A 24,622-nucleotide genomic window follows, 5' to 3' on the forward strand; every position below is an offset into this window, starting at 1 on the left:
ATGTACTTACCCACGAATCTCATCACATGCATTGAATCCACAATACAAGTGAATCTGTCAAAAATATGCAGACACAGAGATTTAAAATATTCAATAATTTTGTCATAGGTCATGTAGGTCTGAATTCATTGGAAAAACAGCACAGATGATGTAGTGAATGATGAAGCACATTTACTTTTCACTATGTCCCAAGACAGTTAAAGTTTGTGTTTTAAGCCGTCATTGGTAGTGTTCGTAAGCATAAACTTTTTCCCTGCAAAAAGGAAACTTTCACAGCACAGTTAACGTGTACCAATCACATTGGAAAATGCAAAAATCCATCAGATTCCATTGCTTTATATTTAAGTTTGGTACTGACTTCCTTTGAAGAAAGGTTCTTTGCTTTTATTGAAGATTATAGTCGACTTTCTTTGATGAAGGGTGCATGCGTTATTGAAGTCATTGCTAAAGGACAGCTTTGGAGAACCAAACAAATGTCCATTTTTTATTGTGGTGGCAACATCAAATAATTGTATTGCATGATTGAGACTGATTTTTGTTTCCATTTGCTAAGGATGTTTTCATAATCTGTGCTTCAAAGGTAATCTTTTTCCTTTGAAATTTCAGCAATTTATTTTATCTGAGTACATTTTTAAAAGGAAATGGATGTCGTTTTGTCTATTCTAGTTACTGCTCTTCCCTGCCTATTGAACAGAACAACAAGCAAGATGTTTTTTTTTTTTTTTTAACATTTGTGGTAGTGGAATGATGCTGCCTTCCACTTACGTGTCAAAAATTTAACAAAGGGTCAACGGAAGATAGAGACGCAGGTGTTCTGGTCTGATGACAGGGATTATTATAGAAAATGTGAGTGTTCTGAAGGACTGAATTCTGAGTGAAAAGAAGAAGAGTTTTACTTACCATCTACATACAAATGTCAGTCTATGTAAATATATTAATTACTAGCAAGCAGCTGAAAATCTGACAAAAGATAGATTACAAGATAATGTCTCATTCATTGATCTCCGTTATTAGAAATGTCAACAACAAAACAAGCAGATATCTCACAACATACAGTACTCATGCTAGATGTCAAGATAAGTGGATTATGATATAACAGTGCACTGTTCAGATTGTCAATATGGATAAAGAATTTGTTTATGTAACACTAGGTAAATTGCAGTGCACTTTATATCCAGTTTATGGCTTCCGTTCATAGGGCCTCTGAATTTCTCCACTCCAAACCAATTGTTATATTCAGTGTTTCCCTTTATGCACATTTGTGCATCAGGGACGCACACTGAAGAAAATTGATGCACACATTTTGTTGCCGTGCATGTTTTTGACGCAAAGGATTTGCATAATGCGATCAGGATTTATTTAATATTCAATGCATTGGACGAAGGGTGGCATCGTATATACTTTGAGCATAGGCATTGACTAGTTCCCCACTTTGTTTACTCCCTGTGTTGGGCTCCTCTATTCGTATAGTGGAGTGGAATGCAGGGAACATACAAAATAAGGAACCATGTCTAGCATAGGCAATGTTATGACAGAGTAGCTTCCCCTAATCTTGCGAGCTCTCATGTGATTTCCACTTAGCTCAGCAAGATGTCATGTTGATGTTTAACCTCAGTGCTTGTTGCACTAGAAAGTGATCTCCAGATTAAAATGTCGTGTACTAAAAATCATTAGCGAAGAAAGTGAAAGAAGCAGAACACAAAAGAGTAATTGTGGATCTAACTTTAATGAAAAATGGAGAAAATAATTCCATTGACTGGAATACAGCACATCCACTAGGATCACCGGTGTGCCTTCTGATCGCGTGATTGCGAAGGCTGCAAAAGTGAATAATCCTTTCGTGACAGGGTTTAAGAATTTTAACAAATCTACCCTCGTTCGCCACAAGATATCTGGAGAACACATTATAACCCAAGATATTCTTTCACAACAAAGAAATAAGTAAACTTGCAGAGACAAATGCGTTTGTCTGGATTACACAGTCAAGGGGCCATTGCAGATGTTGTTGGTTTTTAACTTTGTTGCAATAAAAGAACGACCCTAAAGTTCAAGTGTAACGTTTTAGAAACAAGATGAATCATTAGCCTCCTTGATTTTTGGATAAATTTGTTCTAGGACGAAGTACAATTAAACCGATGATAGTACACATTTTATGACAGGTAGTAAACTGACTTCCAGTTGGTTAAAAAGATTTATTAAGCTTTTTGTATTGGCTTGTATGTAATATGTTGGTCCATAATATTGCTTCAAAAAGATTATAAGGAGACAGTTAAAAGTACGATTTTAAAAGAAAAATGAACTAATAAAATTATTCTTTGAACGGACAATGCATTTGTTTGTTAATTGTACATGTTGGTTTATTTGTATATTTAGAGAGAGAGAGAGTATGTTGTGCAAGTTGCAATATCCTATTTCAAACTGAAAAAGTACGAGTCAGATGAAAATTTGTCAGTATATTTTTGACCCCCACATTTTTTATTTGACCCCCAGTTCTAACACCAAGTTTGTTTTTTTTTCCCTCAGTTTTACACCCTGGGGGATACACTGGTTGTATATACAAGTTTAAACAGCCAACAATGTCACCAATAAAAAGAAATCGCCAGATGGTTTATTTGATGCCAATAAGGGGGAAAAATCCAAGTTTGCGACATTGGCGAAGCCCTGCACAATCCCAGAGTAAAATTTTTACACGTTTTTCGTACTTTTAAGAAGGAAATATTTTTTCATGTAGGAGACAAATACATAAAATTTCAGGAGCCATACCACGATCGTCTTGTATTGTTCCCCAAAATGATAATAAACTTTGTTTCCATTTTGCTTTTAAGAAAGATTTTTTTTTTGTAGGAGAAAAATACATGTATATGAAATTTCAGAAGCCACACCATGACTGTTGTTATATCCAAATTTGTATTATAACGGAGTGTGCTATAGTGCGGTCACACTGTGTGTGTCTGTGTGTGTGTGTGTAATAATAATAATAATAATAATGACCTTATTTGAAGAGGGTAACACTATTAGCTAAAAACTAATCTACCTTGAGGCCCTTATATAAAGGAATTTATTTATTTTTGCTGCATCTCTGAAGCCACTGGATATATTGGGTTTGGAACAGTGTTTCCCTTTATGCACATTTGTGCGTCAGGGATGGACGCAGGAGAAAATTGATGCACATTTTGTTTCCATGCGTTTTTTTGATGCAAAGGATTTTTCATAATATGATCATGATTTATTTAATACCCAATGCATTGGATGATGGATGGCATCGTATAGACTTCGCGTATAGTCATTGACTGGTTCCCCACTTTGTTTGCTCCCTGCCTTTTGCTCCTCTATTTGTATAGCAAAATGCAATGCAGGGAACATATAAAACAATGAACCAGACTAGCATTGGCAATGTTATGACGGAGTAGCTTCCCCTAATCTCGCGATTTCCATTGAGCTCAGCAAGCTGTTCTAGATATTTAACATCAAAACTTACTGCACTAGAAAGGATCGCCAGATTAAAACGTCATGCACTAAAAAGCATTAGCAAAGAAAGTGAAAGAAGCAGAACACAAAAGAGTAACTGTGGATCTAACTTGAATGAAAAATGGAGAAAATTATTCCCTTGACTGGAATATTCATTATGATTACCGGTATGACTTCTGATCGCGTGATTGCAGAGACTGAAAAAGTGTATAATCCTCTTGTGACAGGAATTTAACATTTTTAAAAATAGGCCTTCGTTCGCCCTAAGATATCTGGAGAACACATTATAACATAAGACATTATTTCACAACAAAGAAATCAATAAACTTGCAGAGACAAATTCGTTATTTGGATTACAAAGTCTGTGGGTCATTGCAGATTTTGTTGGTTTTTAACTTTTACTGCAATAAAAGAAAGATCTTAAAGTTCAAGTGTAACTTATTATAAAGAAGATGAATCAATATTCTCCTTGATATTTGGATAAATGTGTTCTAGGACAAAGTATAATGAAACGTATGGTAGTTCACATTTGAGGAAAGGCAGTTAATTAACTCCCATTTGGTTAAAAAGATTTATTTGGCTTTTTGTATTGGCTTATATGTAATGTGTTGGGGTATAATATTCTTGAGGAGACTGTTAAAAGTACGACTTTAAATGAAAAATGAACTAATACAATTATTCTTTGAATGGACAGTGCATTTGTTTGTTAACTGCATGTTCGTGTCTTTGTATGTTTAGAGAGAGAGAATGCTGTGCAAGTTGCAATATCCTATTTCAAGCTGAAAAAGTACGAGTTGTATGAAAATTTGTCAGTACATTTTTGACCCCCACATTTTTTATTTGATCCCCAGTTTTGACAGCTAGGTTTTTTTTTGTATTCTCAATTTTACACCCCTGGGGGATACACTAGTTTGGAAGAAGGAAATAGAGTAGGCATGTCCACATACATATATGTCAGTGGGTGATAGTACAAAACATAAGTTATTAATTTTATAGAATAAAGCTAACAAGTATTAAGAGAGGAGGAAATAAGGGGCCTGTATATACAGGAACCTCAGAGAACTACTCATCAAAGAAAGTAGCAAATTAAGAGAAATCGTAACAACAAAAATGATCACATAACATAGTAGATTCCGCCACATTGAAAGAGTGATTAAAGTTTCCGATAGTAGTAAAGACAATAACCGATGAGGTTTTGTATAATTCCGGCAACTATAAAACAAGAGGCACCCCTGTAGAAATAGTTGACCAAAAAGTTCATGTGTGGACGGCAAGCGTAAAAAAATTTCCACCGAGGAAAACTGCCTGATTTTACCATGGTAATATTTTTGAGGAAATTGATAATATTAGTAAGCACAATCCAGTATCAGTCTGGCTCTTTCAGAGTGAGCCTGGATCTGTTGTCGATCACCAGATGGATCCACCGTCGGAATTGTGATCCAATTTTCAGTTTGATCGGTTCATGTTACTGTGAGGTAAACTTTATTGCAAAGAAGCTCTCCATGATAAGATGAAACAGGTATTGCTAAAATAAACCATTTTTGGTTCACAATGAACAGATGAATTGCTGAATAATTGTTTTAAAATCTCTTCTGTGGTTGCTCGTATTGCCCAGCAAAACAAATCATGGCATCAAGGGATGATATATTGCATTTATGTTCATATGTTGAATTTAGATATCGTGGCCCTGGGACACAAAATATAATCCCATTGATGTAATGTCAGTTGATATGGTGGCTTGTTGCCCTGTTAGTTTTTGTGGAGTGGGTCAATGTGAGCCGTATTTCTCAAGATTGGGTCATCCAGTACACGAAGAGAGGTGCAATAAACAGTCCTCTGCAAGAAGATTTCCATTGAAATACCATTGATATAACTGGATTTGCTGAGGCTGAATTATTGCAGCAAACATTAATCTGGTTATTGTTACTTGGTTTGGTCAGCATTTTAATAAACCAAATACTTATATAAATCTCAGACTGTTGTGCTAAAAATGAATGTGAGATATATGCTTGATGTGGGGATATTGCCAGTGAGTATGGTGATAATTTCATACAGGACACAAGAAGTCTGGCTGCCAGAGGATGACTATATATCGTTTGCAAAAGATATGATGACCATGATGTGTTTAAACATCGTGAGTGGCATGGTCACTTCTGGTTGCTTCCTCAGATGGCGATTCATGATGTGGTTCCAGAGCATGCTGCTGGAGTGACAGTGATTCAACATTTTCTTTTCTTTCATTAGTTTAGACCTAGCTTTATGCCTAATCTTCTTTTTTCTGCTTCTTTAAGTTTGAATCATTTTTTCCTGTTTTTCTGCACTTTTGTTTTACAAGTGCATGTTCCTTTACTGCCTGGTTAAAGATTTCAACATTTTTAATGTCTTCCTCAGATTTTATCTGCTTAGTATTAGTAGCGACTTGATATACATCTTTAACGTAATTGGTGCCTTTTAAAGTTTTAATATATTTGTGTTTTACATATTGATCTCTACCGCCCATATTCAAATGCAGCAATATCAAATATTTGGTTTATATCCCTGATCGCAACAATATCTTCCTCAGTACATTTATCTATTATGTTAGTCCTAACTTTATGTGGTGCTTGAAGATAGGTTGCTGAGGTGGTTGAACTGGTGGTGGTGGTTGATGGGATGGTAGAGCGGGTTGAAGATGATCAGAAATATCTACTGGTAATATTTCAAGAGCTTTTTTGTTGTCTCTGTTGCTGTAACAATTGTTTTGGTTGGTTTGACAATTGGTTTCAATAACTGTTCTATACTTTCTGTGAATTCCACTTGAGCTTCCTGATGATGTTTTAATTCCTGTTTGACAGAATCACATACTGGAAGGTATTTCTTTTTGCCTCTAGTCGTTGTGGAGCTTATTTAGCTGTTCAAGATTCCATAGTAAGTGCAGAATCACTTGTGACTATTATTACAACAACTATTTAATTACACATCACTGGTCAGTGGATATACAAGATTTCAGCATATATTGTCGTGTACCATATTTTTAACCGACTAACCAGCGCTGGAACCCTGTGCGAGGACATGCTTCACATTCTGCTTACATAGAAATTCCCAGTGACATGTTGAGTTGAATGATCTACTATGCTGCTAAAAATAACGTGTTTTATGTATAGACTGCTACACTGAAACATACATCTGTCCACACTCAGTTTGTTTTAAAACACTTTTAAAATCCTTAAATTAGTTCAGTAAGGAGAACATGCTGTAATTTTTTTAATTTAAATCAGCTTAGCAGACCCATGGATAATATTATAACTAATTATAGTATATTTTGCTCCCCACATAAGGCACTAACAAGTCAAATTCAAACTGACTGATTACCAGCTATACTTGCCTTGTTAACTGGTTCAGCCCCAGCACTGTTATCAATATCACTGTTGCTATGCCCCAGCAGCACTTAGCTGTGTCTAGCTGTTTGTACCCCAGAGAGTTTTTACCTGTTTTGAAAATTTTGTAAACATCATGCACATGCATTCACTCTTACCTTAATTTCTCTTCTTATATCCAATAAAAATCCACAAAATTTTCACCAATTATTTCAAATGAATTTGTCTATACATTAATGTATTTTTTTTCCTATTTGTCCAAGTCTTTCACAACTTATTTATACACTATTTACAAAATTATGTGCAACATTTTTATAAATATGTCATCAGCACCTTAATTTTATTGAAATAAACCAGGAAAATTTAATCTGCGATATGGTTTGAAACATTTTGCACATAAATTTAGTTCTCATTGTTCACATCCAGATGTTGGTTCAGATCAAACTTTGTTCAGTGAACACATTTTGCAGGTTTTTTTCTTTGGCATGACCACTTGCCAATGTTGACCTTGCTGAAGCGGGGGGGGGGGTTTGAACTATTTTCCATTTACCTACAAATCCTCCAAGTAGTTGATGTGCAAGATTCATTCTTAACTCCAGCTAGGTTCTGGCTCTTTCCCTGTTGTTTTTGTGGACAATATTATGGTTCTGCGATTCTTTCATCAGCAAATATAAATTTACTATTAAAATTTTGAAAAGGAAAAAAGAAACAGATACTTCCCGTATTTCAAGGACTTTCTACCAGTGTTGTAAGTTGCTCGTGTTTGATCTGCATGGTCTACTCCATTCATGTACATGTTGTACAGTTTGACTGGGAGTGGACATGAATACCCTTTCTGGAACCATCTTTCTGCTTCCGGCTGTCAGATGTGGCCTCACTGTCACAGTTGGTACAAAGTATAGTGATATCTTTCTTGTCACGTCAAACTGTCATGTCTCCTTTCTGTTTATTTTGGCGCTGCTCCCTCAGCTTTACTTTTTGTAATCCTGATGGAAGACCCTTTCAATTTGATCAAAACGTTCCACAGCCATTCATACCTTTTTGTCGAAGTTGAAGAAATAGATTTGGAGAGGTAAAAAGACTGCAATGTAGACATGATGTCCAAGATGAAGCAAAGGTTCCATCAAATCAAGAACAACCCTCGTCCAAGATTCAATTCTGGATTGTTATCAGTCCTACCAGTATAAACCTGAAAGTCCCCAACATATCCATTATGAGGATCCACTCAAACCCATACTATGATGTCTCTCTTGGTCAATTTTAAAGGCACATACTGCTTAAAGCCCAGTCGTCCTGAAAATCCAATCATTGCTTTGTCAATGAACACCACATGATATGGGTTGTATTCTCTACTGCATGTGTTGCGAATACGCTCCAATATTGGTCAGTTCTGGGCCAGTTTGTCGTGACCAGGTGTTCTTCGAGGTGGGTTGTTGCTGGTGTCAGTTGCATGAAAGTATTTTTGTAGATTTTGAAATCTTGCACGACTAAATTTCAGTTCAGTGCAGGAAGGATGGAAAAGTTTGTCCTTATACCAATACATATCTTGGGTTGTTGCTGGAAGGACTCCCATAACAACATGAGCCACAATCAGAGCTTTTATCTCGTCTGGTGGTGTTGGATACCATGTTTTGTTTGGTGATACCAAGATGTATTTTTGGGCATTTTTATTGGTTTCGTCTGCAATGTCAAAGTATAGTTCAAATAACAAATGAAAGAAATCAATTTCTCTTTTTTCCTTGTCAATGTTCGTTGCAGGTCCTCGATTTGGTCCACTAAAATCATCGATTTGGACAGGCTGAAGATGATCGCTCAAATCTGCTAGATCCATGAGAACTCATCATTGCTGTCAGCATCCTCTTCTTCTGATGATCCAGTCTCAGAAACTTTTATGTCCAAATCTAAATCTCTATTTATAGCAGTTGCCCTATTTCCAAGAAACTTGCTGGTTTCTACTTTAAATTTTTGATCTCAGTTTCTATTTATAGCAGCTGTATGGCTTAACTAGGAGAGAACAGACTAGTTTTCTAACTTTAAATCTTTGCTTGCAGATTCTTTGTTCTAATTCATATTTGGTACTGAACCAGTCTGTCGGTATTTGACGCTAAAAGTCATCAGATTTATTCTAGTCGATGCATGTGTTAGAGCAAAATTATTTTAAAAATAATTTCACAGATTAGGAAAGATGAAAAACCGATTCAGAGATGAATACATGAATTACACAATACAGTGTTCCATTCTAGGGCAGCTTCATGCCCTTGCAAGCCGCGTGGAAAGGATTTTAATATTGGTCAGGGTGATAATGTACTTCCTGCAGACAGAGTTGATTTTTTTTTCATCTTATTTCCCAGCTAAAATACCCATTAACTGTACAATATAAATTTCCTCTTTGACAGGTTATGAAAAGAATATTGGTTCTTTATCATTTTAATGGTGACTGTGAGAGATTGTTCAGTATTGTTACAAAAATAAAACTGAATTCAGATCCAGGCTCTGTAACCCAGCACTTGGTGCTCTACAGGTGTGCAGAACATTCAGTCTCAGCTGGTACAAAGTGTTTTGAAATGCAATATGAGAGTCTGTTGCTTTTTAAAGCTCAAAGTGTTTTATATGAAAACTTGAAGCAGTAATTGATGTTAAAAGTCCGGAGTGATAAAAAAATCTTTTTGTACATATACTTATTGAATTTTTATCATGTTATATGTGGAGTACTCTTTTTCTGCTCGGATTACTCTTTTTGTCCACTTGGATTACACTTTTTCCTTGTCAGGGCTTGGCATTTATGCATTTGCAACCAATCAGAGACATTGTAGCTAACACACATTCACGACTTAAGACGGGATTGGCCATTGAATGCAGTAAACAAACCAAGACTACAGCGGGATCGGCCATTGAATGCAGAAACTGGATCACGCGTACAGACGGGATCGGGACCGAATGAGTTTAGCAGATATGACACCAGTGTGATTTGTGTTTGAAATCCTTGGATATTGATTGTACAGCAATGTGAAAAATTATAAATTCTCAATCTGTCTGTTTAGTCTTACACTGATAGCATAACACTGTGAGGAATTATAAATGTTCTGTCAGTCTGTCAATTAAGTATTAAACTAACAGTACAGTAATGTGAGAAATTATAAATTCAGTCTGTCTCCTTAGCCTTACGCAAGTATGTGGATATTGAAACGGTGAGAAATGATGAATTCTGTCTGTCTGACTAAATGGTCAATGTTACTGATTTGTTGTAAACACCGCTGGTATTTATTCCAAACAATATATTCTTCAGTGATGTGATAGTGAAGATGTTAAAGCGGATGACACTCTTCATTCCATGATCGCCTTGTGAAACTTCGTTCAGGTTCGAATACATGTGACGGACAATATTTGTCAGTGCTTGTAAAAAACATTATTATAATTGGGGGCACAGCTGCAATCTGCTGAGATGTTGAGATAGGAATCAACTAGGAGTGCATGTTAATATAGAATACCAGTATGTTGTGGTGTTAAACCGACGTTACAATAATCGCGATATAACTTTCTTATATCAATATAGTGCGATATTGACGTAAAGTTTGATAGCAAATAGCAAATGAACTCTATTATTATAATAAATTAATATTAACCATATTTCACTACTTATAATAGTTTCTGATTAACATTGACCTATCAAATTCCATACCTTTACCTCTGGTACTCAGCTTCAGTAACATTTCTATTTTGTTTCCTGAGCAGTTGCAGCATGGGTAATTGGAAGTTACATGTCTGTGAATCTTCATCCTTTTGAAGCTTTAACTTCTCTTTGTCAACACAAAAGCACCTTGCTGACATTGATGACTGGCATTGACCTTGAGCTACATTTCAAGAATGGCGGAGGTGGCGCTATACAGTTTCGCATTTTGCATAGGGTTAGGATTTTAAAGAAAAAGAATTTCCCCGGCTCTCCTCACTGGTTATACTGGCTATTTAAAAAAGACCTTGCATATCTTAGGTATAATGCAAAGAACCTTTAATTCCCTTTATTTTGGTGTATGATTGATGGGTGTACTATGGGTTATAGAGTATACAGCTTGGCCTTACTTCAAATGTGCACCTTTCAAAAAAGTGCTAGCTCTACTTTTTCACTTCCTGAACTTTAGATGTCAATTGTATAAAAAAGAGCCGATAACTTTTTTTTACATTTTATATATTTGGTAATTCATTCATTGCACTTTCAGAAGCTGGTATTGTCTAGTCTGGCAAAATTCATTTTCCCTATTTTAATAGCTGCTATGTATAGTGCACTTTAGACTAATTCAGACTGATTTTTGAACACAAGGGAGCAGTCCTTTTAGTTAGCAGTGTACTTAAATCATGTAAAATTTCCAAAAGTACAATATCCAAAAGAAATATCATCCACATTACATTAATGTAGCATAGAGATATGCCAACATTCTCTCCACTGTGCATGTTTTAAATGTGAACTACTTCACCTTACATACGTCACTCTCTCAAAAGTACATATTGTCTGGTGAGCGCCACCTGAGTTCGACCTGATGCAAAATTCAAAAGCGCAGTCTGCCATATGGACTCATTTTGCATTAAGAAAGAGTAAAGGGGATGGGAAAATTGATGAGGCAGTTGCTCTGTGCCGACTATGTGACGCTGATGTTAAGGTTTCTGGCGGAACCACTAATCTAGCATATCACATGAACAAGCACCATCCCGGGAAATGTGGTAATTACAAGATGACTGACAATAGATCATTGATCCATGCTAATGCGAGTTCGTCATGTGATGATACTTCCAATCTTTCTAAAGCTGAAACATCGCAGCCAATCCAGAGAACTTTACCAGGGCTCATTGGTGCGAAATGCTCCTCGCATTCTTCTTGTGCTTTACATATAACTAATAAGGTGTGCAGATTTTTAGTAAAGCACATGCGTCCATACCGAATAGTGGATTAGCCAGAGCTTAGGGACCTTTTACATATATTTGACCCCCAATATAATGTTCCAGGTAGAAAGCAGTTTACAGTGGTGATCATTCCTCAAAAATATGCTCAAGTCAAGGCATTCGTAACAGAAGACCTACGAAATGCTGAGAAGGTTGCATCGACAGCAGATAGTTGGACGTCGAGGTCAAATGAATCATATCTGACAGTCACGTCAACTGACATTGATAAAAATTGAAAGCTGATAAACTAAGTTCTTCAAACTCGGCCCATGTATGAAGGGCACTCAGGTGAGAATATAGCTGCTGTGATTCATGAGGCCCCCAAAGAATGGGAAATACAGTGTATCCCCATACCACCTATTGTATCAGATAATGCATCAAACATGGACAAGGTAGGGATTCTTTTAGGATGCAAATTTCACATCAAGTGTTATGCACATACAATTAATTTAGCTGCACAAAATTGTCTCAAGATCAGTCGCATTGAAATTCTCCTCAGCAGGATTCGTCAAATAGTTGGGTTCTTCCACCGAAGTACAACTGCAGCAGCTAAACTGAGAAGCCAGGCTAAATTGCTGGGTCTACCAGATCATAAACTTACAGCTGATGTGCCCACTCGATGGAACATTACTTATGACATGATTTCAAGGTTCCTTGAAATGCAGTGTGCAGTAATTGCCATTTTGAGATCCCAAGATCTTGCTAAAATAAAAGAGAAAGATTTGAACGCATTGACAGATGATGACATTTGCCTGGCGCATGATGTAATGGTTTGTCTAAAACCTATTAAACTGGTGACAACCACTCTTTGTGCTGAGTCATTTCCAACCATTTCTGTTATCATGCCTCTTCATCGCAAAACTTTTGACAGCATTTTCCAACATAGCGATGATGACTAATAATAGCTCAGATGGAAAGGACTGTGGTTGATGATCTTCAGGATAGATACTTATCAAGAAGGAACTCGCACCATTGCTGCTACCTTGGATCCACATTTTAAAGACTTACCTTTCCTCCACGATGCACAAAGGAATGAAATCTTTGCAAAAACTTTGCAGAATGCATCATTGCTAGAGTTAAGGCTGAACATGACACTGATCACTCACTTGTGGGTGATAGTGGCCAGTCAGAACTGCCACCTTTGACACAGCTAACTGATCAGTTATTGCATGTCTGCCAATTCTGTTACTAAAGATGCTCAACCAGTTTGCTAGAAGCTCAAGTCAGACATTAGTCAGAGTGATATGATTGATAAAGGTACCTGTTCTGGCATACAAGAACATCTTAGTGATGTCTACATAACTGGTGTTGAGACTTCAAAACACAAATGGAAGAACTAGAAGAAGAGCTTAAGAACCATAGAGTGTTTCCTTCGATTCCCTTGGATTCAAATCTTCTTCAATGGTGGAAAAATCATGAGCAGAGATTTCCTAGATTAGCTAAGCTTGCTAAATCCTTATGGTGCATCCCAGCAACAAGTGTCCCTTCTGAGATGGTGTTCTCCACTGATGGAGATATAGTAAATGCACAACATTCAGCCCTAAAACCAAATCATGTTGATGTTCTTATCTTCTTAAAAGAAATATGAAGTAAGTTCCATCATGTGATTTTCAAGGTAGTTCAGTTTGAACTACACGAGGTAAAGTGACAACGAAGAGACCAATATGCAGTTTCATGCATTTTATGTTTTTCAAAAAATAAACCACAAACTGTGAACTGTTCAGACAAAAGACTTAAATTGTAACTATTTCTGTGTTAGATTGCGTCTACTGTACTGCATTTTATTCATTTTCTCTACTGTATTTTAATTATGTAATTAAATAATTTTAAGTAATTTTTTTGCAGCTTGCATTCATTTTATTTCAATAAATTGACAGTAATCTGTAATTCTTTCTTAAATCAATATATTGCAATAATATGGGAATATTTTGCTTAATATTGCAATATATCACAATATGATTTTTAATTCAGTACCCACCCTAGAATCATCAGGTAATTGTAACGAATATAACCTGACCCAGGTGAACTTGCCTGCCCCATCCAACCCACTAAGGGTGTTTGGTTTGCATCCATGGGTTGGGTTCACCTTGGGGCATGTTCCTGATTACAAATTAATAATTATAACGATAAATAAATATTAATAATTACTGGTGAAATAGATTATGAAACACTCACCTGGTTGTGGTCATCTCCTTTTGCTAATTAAGTAATTGTTTTTGCACCATGAGACCACATCTGGACCTTAATTCTTGTAATGCTTCAGTAAAATAGTTGGCCCGTGTTGATTTCAAAACACAATCAGGCTTACATACATGGCCCGGATTGGCTTTTGGTAATTAAGAAATCAATATTTTCTTTTAGGTCCCGATGCCATTAAAGGACCTTTAAAAACATAAGCAGGATCGTATTAACCATTGTGGAATTTCTTTACTTAAAAGATATGACCAAGGATTGATTTTGGGGTCGATACAAAGCTCTGATCAGCATTTCTGGTACAGATATGAGCTCTTCCATACCCCATTTTGTAGAAGGCTTGAGTTTCAAAATGATCGATTGCCCCCCCCCCCCAAGGTATGTCAACCCTGCCCCCCCTCCCCCCCCCGCTACACATGTAGTTACAACTATACAAGTGTGTATATTCATCCTTGTGACTGGGTCATTACATGATTTGTAAATTCAGAATTTGCTCATTTAAAAAAAATAATAATAAAAGAATCAAATGGAATTTAATTGTCTACACCTTAGGGTTCATAAATTTATTCAGATTTCGTTGAATAAAGTAAAAGTCTAAATATATTGCAAAATAAGTCAATCAACCTTCTCTAAATGTACAGAATAGACAAGACATTTTTCTTTCATTTTATGGACATTAAGATCACTTGATTCTTGAACTAGTATCTGGTTGTAAATCACTCATGACATTTCCGTCTTTCCGTGGATGATCATCCATCAACTATTCCAATTTCAGTCAGTAAAAATTCTGTTGTTATTAACTGGATCATAATTTGAGCTGCATGTATTATGTGCAATTTGCCAAGTCATTCATGTGATTGAAATGCACCAAGCTGAAATACACATCTTCTGGTGCTAAAATTTGAAAACGGTTTACAATGGTAACTGCCTTGATTTCCGCTGAACATCACTGAAGTCTTTATTAGGGAGAAACCGTTTAAGTTTCGAAAGGGGGAAGGGGAGGAATGCTAGAAAACTTCTGTCTTATTCTGATTTGTGGTATAAAAAGGACACTGTGCCATCCCTTTCTTTACTTGAAACAACTTATCGTGTGATGAATGAAACAAAACAAAAAATATCACAGCCAGAAATAATAATTTAGCTCCTTACAATTAATGGCCAGTCCCATACAGTACATGTGCATTCAAAAATGAACTAGTTGGAAGTTGTTTACATATATATTCAATCTCGTAACAGGACCATTACTGTTTAAGGACTAAACATGTGGTTTGGATTTAAGTGTAAATTCAGGATTTTTTAAAAATATTTTTATGCGTGTGTGTTTTTAAACATACTGCTGCTATCTGGAATTTATTTTTCCATACCTCAGAGGATTACTTTTCATATTTAAACAGTAGGATAAATTTACATTGATCAAGAGAAGCTCAACAAGGTGGGCCTCTCGTCAAGTTGGTGTGTATTCTAAGTGTACAAAATACACAAGAATTTTCAAATTAATTTCTATTGTCCATATATATGATCAAAATAAAGATCACTGATTGGTGAAATGGTACTTCATTGTTAATCCCTCATGACGAGTCGATCTTTCCATGGGTGATCTTCATTGATTGGCTGTTCAAATGTCAATCAATAATACTGATCAGCTCCTACACAGTGGAGATGCCATCGGCTTGCAGGCCAAAGCCCTCTGGTGATTTGTTAGTATCTTGTTGCTCCGTCGCAGAACAAAAATTGGAGGGATTAAGTCCCCCACAGCGTTGTGTGGGGTTCTGAAAATACATGGGTGCTGTACTGCACATAATTAGTCAGGACAGCACACTACAGCTAACTGTTGTTCGCAGCTGATTTGAGTGCAAAGTCTGGAAATACATCTCTGTACTCTTGAAACAGTTGTACAGACTTCTGTCACTGTGCAGTTTGATGATTTTATGACTACCAAGCAGGTAGGTGGTCTAATGATGTCTCATGCCAAGAAAATATGGGACTTTGCAGATGATAAGAACCAATAGTTGCCATGGCCATGGAGTTTCATTTCCACCTTTACAACACTGGCATATAGCTCTTTTTTTGTACATCAGAATGAATTTTGTCAGTCTTAAGGAAAGTTTTTATTCCAAACTCTAAGCCAGGCATCACACTTGACTGCAGTCCCATCTGAACCATCAGTTCTAGCAACTTAGTGCAGTTTTGAATCTCATTAAAACCTTCATCAGTTTTCCGTTTAACCCCAAAATACTTACCCAGATTTGCAGACGGATTTTTAAAGTCTTGATTTGTCTTGATTTCTAGGTTGCATGCAATATTTATGAGGCTACAATAAAAAATGAACACAATAACAGGGATCACGCTGGGCTTCGCCATTGTGGCAAATGCAAAATTCCAGTTTGTTTTCCTTGTTAGCGACAAAATATACCATCTGGCGCTATTTTTGGTAACAACATTTTGGCTGATAAAATTTGTGTATACAGTCTTGGTTTGGAGTGGAGAAATTCAAAGGTACCCTGACTGGAAGCTGCAAACTACAAGTTTTTTTAATTAAAATTCAACAAATAATTTATATTCCTGGAAAATTCAGTAAAAATGGGAAAAAAGAGAAGAACTTAGTTTCAAGAATCAAATCCAAAAATATTCTAAGAATAATCCACGAATTAAATTGCAAAAGTCCTAGTAATAAATATTCTAATAATTTCAAATTCGAATCCTGATGTACAATCCAAAATGGATGACGATGACGTATGCTGTAGTCAGTACTGTGCTTATCTACAGTTCCTTGTAGAAATACTAATAATGGCACTCCGTGTTGGAAATCCAAATTAAATTTGTAAGCAATGTCTTTCCAGAATTTATGTGTGAACACTCCTCTAAATATGTCTAGAGAATAAAGAATTAATCCTTTTGAAATTCTAATGGACTGAAGAATTATTATAGCTTAAATCTGGCTACAACAAATTAACTTGATATGAGTGAGAAAAGCCCAAAAACTGAAAAATCTCTCAAAACAATGATTATATTGTATCATAAGACACAGTTTTGAAATTCCCCCAAGTTGTGAAATCAGAAGGGTGGGTGGTCACATGATCATATTTATATCACACAGAATATGGCCTTGATTAGACCAATAATTGTATTCCCAGAATAAAATTTTAAAAAAGTGTTTATTTCTTAACCCACATAGTCCCATCATGACCTTGACAACAACCAATCATTTTAAAATAAAATAGAACTTTGTTTACTAATTTTGAACCCAGGTCAGAATTTAGATCAACAGTTGTTGTTTATAAACTGACAGTTAAGGTCAAACAATTTTCTGAAAAAGTATCATCTCTAGTGAATAAATTTACATTACCATAGCATGTAAGAAAAAGAAAATATTTAAACTGACAAACAATTATATATATATATATGTGTGTGTGTTAAATCAGATATAAGTAATACAATACAATCTGGGTCAGTTTGCAATAAGTAACTTATCATGCGTAAATGTCAGGTACCTTCCGCTCTCAATATTTGAGTGTGTTCAGCAAATATATAATCCCCCTATATATTATTCCACTAGATTTAATATGGTAAGATCGTATTTCCCCATATGCATCACAGCCATGCCATTCATTGCTTCAAGCCCCCGAGGTACAGTAGTCTTGTCCAGGGACACAAATGCTTGTTAATATGAGAAATAATCAAATACTAAGTTGTTTCCCTTGACCTATTGCATTCACAGTAATTCAATTTATCATAATCAGCAATAATTCTTAGTTAAAGGTCACCTGCCACCTATATTGTACAAACGTGTGAAATTATTATAGTTTTAGACAAAACGCATTGGTTATGTATGCACACCATAAAAATGTTTAATTAGACTTAAAACTCCGCTTTATAAAATGAAAAAATTATTCAGCAATCTCCGTAAACAATTGGTAGTTTCCGCGTGCCAAAACCGGATATGACGTACATTTATCCCTTCTATTCAACCTGGCCATTCAAGTGCTTAATTTTCCCACGTAAATGTCTATGATATAGCGTACGATCGTACTTATATGGTACAATGTGTTGCATACGATGTAACCAAAAGAGTGATGATGGGGGAAAAAACGTTCTTTCTTTTTCCGAAAAACCATGTTTACCAGAAAAAAAGGGGATTTAATCTGTGGGATCGAATAGGGGAGGGATGGGAAAGTAGTATCTTTTATGCCAGATTATAGTGAATTTGGCCCAAAGACAATTCGGCCCAACTTTAAATACAATTCGGCCAAACTTAACAATAGTTTGTATGTTCTTTTTCTTCAACTAAAAAGTAGATGCTATGTAAGATAGGTTTTAGGGAATAAAAACTAACTTTAAATAAACTGTTTTGATATTCTTTGAAAGAAAATAATCATACTTCATAACATACATATTTATGAGAGAAAACACAAACTGACATATCTTGCTTTTTCTAATTAAAATATTTATATACATTTTTTATGTTAATAAATATATGCATCTGCACAACGACATTCTCAATTTAAGTCTTCCGGTCAAATTATCAATAATCATTTATAAAACAAAAATACGTAACAGATAATATTCTACACAATACGTATATATTTTGCAAAGTGTAGTGTACATGAGATATTATAACAAATATACTTAATTTTAGGCTTTAGTTGCTGCAATGTGAAGCTCTTACCAGTTAATTTTATTGTCTGTTTTTGTTTTTCAAGTTGTCATAGTGTTTGCGCGCGTAAATTGAAAGCTTTTCATTACTGGTCAGTATCGTCCATTATATTTGCTCCATTATTCCGTACAAATTAGAAAGGAAATAATTTTGTGTTTAATTTGTGCCCCCCCCCCCCCCAACTCACGGTACAAAATAAATTGATAAACATACACTTGTTTGAAAATAAAATGAAAGAAATTAACCTCGCATTGTTATCATATATTCCTTCTTTTTTCATCATGCGAAAATTATTTTTGAAAAAATATATATCTATGAACGCCGTATATGTAGCGGATGCCGGCTTGCGTGTACATCCTTAGTGTAGTGTGTATCGCTTATGTCAAATAACAAAATCGCAAATGAGACGAAAGTATCACCTGATTGCTTGAAGGTACCTGACGTTAACGCATGATAAGTTACTTATTGCAAACTGACCCAGATTGTATTGTATCCAGGTTAACTATAAGTCGGTATCTCGCAAATAAAAAAAAAAATCATTATTTTAAAATACATTTAATGTGTATGTAATTGATAATCTTTTTGCTAGCATGGGTTACAAAAGTATTATTAAAGAAGTTATTATTGTGTATAATATTTGTCCTGCAAACATCAGTTATGATTACATATGGCAAACAAATAGAATCCCGGGTGATAAACACAACTGGCATGGAGCAATACACTCATTGTTTAAACTTACTGACAGGATATCAAATTCATAGGTTATTTTATTACAATGCAAACCAACCCCGGAAAATTGACTTTGGTATCTTTTTAGTATACTGATTTTTTCTTCTGAAGTCGGCCGACAAAAGGAAGTCAAGTTTGGTTCCTTTGGATTCTTGAAGTGTGCCGATTTCTTTCATCTTTTTTTTTTTTTATAAAGTCTGCCGACACAGGGAAGCCAGCATTGATTCTTTTTACCTGTATTAACAGGAATTAAATTGAAACAATGGAACAGTTTTGAAAGCGACAGAATCTAGTGCGTCGTGCATGCATACCGATAGAAGGCTGAACAGTACATTAGTTTTCATTAGTTTCATCTAAAATATTCCCTATCCATAGTTTATAGTGTTTTATTTTTCGACAACAAGAAGCATGTACTTTGTCTTGTAGGGATAAATGTACGTCATTTCCGGTTGCGTCCTCTATAGGTGGGAAATCGTAACTAAGGGGAAGTAACAGCGTTGTATACTTCTATTTTGAGTAATTAAATTATTATTTCTTCTTTACCCTTGATAATTTTTGTGTTTTTTTGTGTGCGAGGATAACTATTTTTAATCATGTAATGCAAATCTGATATAAATAGGAAAATGTTGGAGTATGGCCGGTGACCTTTAATAAAATCGTCTTATGCCTCAGTGCTAGACATCACTATAAACTGCCACGCTGCAGACAAGTCAGCTTATTTTGTGCATCACTGATATGGCTTTCTTTATAATGTGTGGTCAGGTGTAAACTCTTTCAGTACTGCTTAATCCAAATGTAAGAAATTATGTCAAACATCGAAAGGTTTACAGATTTTGAGCAAACATTTTCTAGTCTGTACATCATCGTCCATGAAGAAGTTGCCTACATGGTTAGCACACCAGTATACTGTTGAACATATTCCATACAAAACATGAGATTTAAGTTCAGTAGGTGAATAATAATTGTTACAGCAAACACATGTTGGTTGACATTAAATAATTTCAATTAATTTATGTGATATTTATTTATGCATTTTACTTTAAATATTTATTGAAAATTTATTAATAATTAATCTTTCAGACTGTTGCTTTTCAAAAGCTAACTGTAACCGTTGAAAGTGAAGTTGAACCAGATGTTGCTAAAGACTGATTAATGTGAGATAGGTAAGTCATCTATAATAGTTTGTAGATGAAAGTTTTGTTTATACATTGCATTCACCTATATGCCAGGATGTTAAATGTTTTGATTTCCATATTTCCAAGGAACCTTTTGTGAAGATTACAATTTAATTGTTACCTATATTGTAACATCTCTCGTGATATTTTAAAAAATATTTATATGTTTTAGAAAACTATATCTGAGTCGAATTTAAATGATTTTGGAAAAACAATGTCAAAAACATACTAGAGTTTTACATAATTCCTTTGCCATTGAGACCTTTATGGTTATTAATTTAATGTCCTTGCTGTTTGCACTTTTTTGCCCTCCAATGTATCGAAACTTAATTCAAATATTTGTTTTCTTTTAATATCTCATAAAAAGAAAAGACATATTTATCAATTAAACTTAGTATGTTGCATCAGCTGAAATTTATTATTAATACCTTTGCTTACAATTATTGATATGTCTAATATAATGTTTACAAAGTTTAATAAAGAAATTTCGGAATTCATTCCTGATGATCGTTTGATTAGTAGTCAAACACAGATATATAGATTCTGATCAAATGTAAAGTTTAGTTTCATTTATTCTGATTTAAGAACTTATAGAAGTCCATTTCACAACTCTTTAATGTGTAATACTCCTTTCGGATCAAACTCTTTAACATGAAAACAGTTGTTAAAACAATGTCCGCATTCACATTGCAGTTCTTTGCAAAGGTCTTATGAAATTTGTAAGCAACTCAATGAACTTAAAATCACAACAAATGACTCGTACATAACATTCATGCTTGTTAAATAATCACACATTTTACTTCCGGGAACTGACATAATTATCATTTTTGTTTCTACATTAACATTAGTATAACATATTAAAGGAAAGAATAAACAGACTGAGTAGTAAGGGTTCCCATATGTATAATACTCGCCAGTAGCAATTTCTTATTAATTACATTAAATAGAATAGAACAAAATACAAATGCACAGGATGCACCAATCGAGTAAAGCAAAGAAGATTGGTTGAGCTGTCAGTTATGTGCCATTTTAATGAAACTTACCATTAACAAATTTATTTTAAATTAAGTAAAGTGCTATATGGTATAACGGTACCAATTGCGCAAGTCCAGGTGGGCGGAGCTTAAGGTGTATGGAACATTGTATTCAGAATTAAAGAACAACACTAGCTGTGATTGGTGCATTATGTAAGAGTTGTACTTACTATTTGGCTTTAAAAAATGTTGAGCCTCTTGGCAACATGTGAGTTTGTGTTAATTTCTATCTAGATCATATTCTATATTTTTTATGATTTTTTTAAAATATGGTACACATGGCTGAAAATGTGCTTGTTGTGACTAGATAACTCTTACCCCTCTCTAGTTCCAGTAGAGTTATCTCTCTTAAATGCAATAGAGTACCTGGTTATGTCATTGTCAAATTGACAATCTAGCATTGTTCCATATGACAGTGTATGACATGCATGCCCAAGTAGGACAGAAAGTATATTTATTTCACAAAACATTAGCATTGAGGTATATGGAAAAACAATTGGTACCGTGATACCATATAATGCTAATAGTGCTCCCTTAATATAGGAGTTTTTCGTTTGTGTCAATTTTGTGCCCGTTTTGCAGTAATTATTTTTCTGAATGATCTGCACGTCACAGCAAACTATAAAAGTGGTACCAGTCTTTCACAATCTGACATATCTAAGCATCTAATCTGTCATTTGTACGATGGTCTTAGTGGCTAAAACAGGAATAATCGATTTGATTTTGTTACAGTTATGATATATTTGCTCTCAACCCAGCCATATATATAGGTCTTATAGCAATTTTATAAGAGTGATCGTTTTATGTATTTTTTAAAGCAAATGAGATGCCACTAGATATATGAAAGACAATGACAAAATGACAATTACTGTTGTAAAATTTTGCACATTTCAACTGCAAGTTCCAATGCAAAGAAAGTAACAACTTTCAAATGAAAAATCACTTGGTCCACGAGTCACCGTGTACTGTCACTATAAATCACATGTTGGCTCTCTTTTGTTTTGAGAGATGTTCAAATAAACAAAATGCCAAGTCTGAGATGGACATTTTTATTGTCATGGTATTCGAAATGAATGACCTCAGGCATGCATATACTTTAAACATGTACAGCATTTAAACATGCACAGCACAACTGATTAACATATTTCAACCCATGGTCACATGCAAGAGATGTGGTACTTTAAAGCAATGTTTGTAAAAGATCCAACCTTTTTATTTACTTTGGTAGGTACTTGCAATACAAATGCCATGGTAGTGATTCTCATAAGATTGCCACATGGGGGGTGTCTGTATTAGATAAGCAACGTATCAGTAAGATCTAAATACGGCATGTGAATTTTGACAAGAATGCTCACATATAATTAGTAAGTATCTGATTATGGTTCACAAGCTTTAATTGTCACAGACACAAACAATTTAGAGTATTAAATCTGCATGTTGTAATTCTCCAAAATGACACACATTGATGCTTAAAGCATCTCATCTATATTTAAAGAACCTCATTAATATGGGCATTAAACCATTTCACTGAGATGGAATTATGTGGGCATTAAATATATATACTTCTGAGAGATTTTTTTCCTCCAATAACTTTATTTACTGTGTAAAAGAATCCCTGAGAAGATGCAACAAACAACTGCAGAAACGCTGAGAATAAGTAACGAATCTAAGTATAACGAATAGTATGTAAGCTGAATTTACAGACACAAATCAGACGAAATACAAATAATAAACTCCCTTGAAAGCAGTAGTGTTATATTTAGTTTATTTTCTTTAATATTTATAAAAAGTAAAGTTGTAATAATATATTTGTGATATTAAGTATAACATTACTGTTTTTTCTTTCTTCTTTTTCATGATAGCCTACACAAAATAGTGGGTAAGTGTAAGATCACTACATTTTCTAATATGTTATCTAAACGCTGTTCAGGTTCAAGAAAATTATAGAAAATCGGATATCTGCCTTTGTGCAGTAACATTGTCTTGTGTGTAAGAAAACACACAATGGAAATGTGAAAATAAAACGTGTATAAAAGAGTGAAATAACACAGATAATATCCAACTGTGTTGTAGAAAGCTTAGGCTAGAATCAGAGATAAGATTAAGTTGACAAACAAATTATGACAATAGAGTTTTCACGCTATTTTCTTTTCTGTAACAATATTAATGTGTTCAGGCCTTTTTCGCTATATTTCTTCAAATTACTATCCTTTTCTTTCATTGCAGTTTATGTCAATTTGTGATTATATTCAGTAAACATGACCTGAATTGGAAAGTCATATATCATCAGCAACGAATATACAGAATGTTTTCTTTTCTGGTTCAAGCTTTTCTTGAATTTATTTCGTAAATTATTTTGTATCCAACAAAATGCCAACATATTGTTCACATATTACGATTAATTGCATTATATAATTTACTTTTTTATTTCTCTAATTTTGCTTGAATTATTTTCAAAGATTGAGTTCTATCCAGCAATATATGAACATTCACTGCTAACATGTCAATTCAATTGCGAAATTTAACCAACATTTTCATCATAAACAAGTTCATTATGACTAATTAACAGGAACATGTATCAAAATATCTTGATTAATATATGAATGAACGCATATGGATAAAGATATATATCCTAATAAATTCATTGTTGAAGACATATAGTCATGGGAAGCACGTTAATTTTTAAGATGAAACATTTATATGTTAGTACGCACGATACACATATTAAAACACATTAACCCGTAGCGACGACTTTACGGGGTTGGAGGTAGTAGCCTGCCGCCGAGCTCTGTAGCGTCATGGTCATGCATGATACACTAACGTAGATGGTATTATAGAATGGTAGACAGATGTAGCTCTAGAATGATACCAAATAATCTGGAATATCTTGCTGCACTACAAAATACAGATAGAAGAACCTCATTTTTTGGACCCGACTTTTTTTTACGCAAAATTCACCCGTGGTCGGAATCCCATTTTGTGTCTGGATTTTAGACTTTTTGGTCTCAGATCTAAGGCAAACCGGTATCAACTGCAAGCAGACAGATGAGCCTTTGGAAAAAGTAGGATAAGACGCGCATT

General features: G+C 34.7%; 1 long non-coding RNA gene across 1 annotated transcript in view; it reads left to right on the forward strand.

Moving 5' to 3' along the window:
* LOC149790408 (uncharacterized) overlaps positions 1 to 24,318 on the forward strand; it is a 37,006-nt gene extending 12,688 nt beyond the window's left edge. Inside the window, exons 2-3 of the long non-coding RNA XR_016423836.1 lie at positions 20,413 to 20,495; positions 23,404 to 24,318. This is a non-coding gene — a long non-coding RNA (uncharacterized LOC149790408). The remainder of the gene's footprint in view (positions 1 to 20,412; positions 20,496 to 23,403) is intronic.
* Positions 24,319 to 24,622: the final 304 nt, after the last annotated feature.

The sequence above is a fragment of the Sinohyriopsis cumingii genome, chromosome 10 (assembly GCF_028554795.1).
Source record: "Sinohyriopsis cumingii isolate HCF-2022 chromosome 10, ASM2855479v2, whole genome shotgun sequence".
NCBI classification, from domain to species: Eukaryota; Metazoa; Mollusca; class Bivalvia; order Unionida; family Unionidae; genus Sinohyriopsis; species Sinohyriopsis cumingii.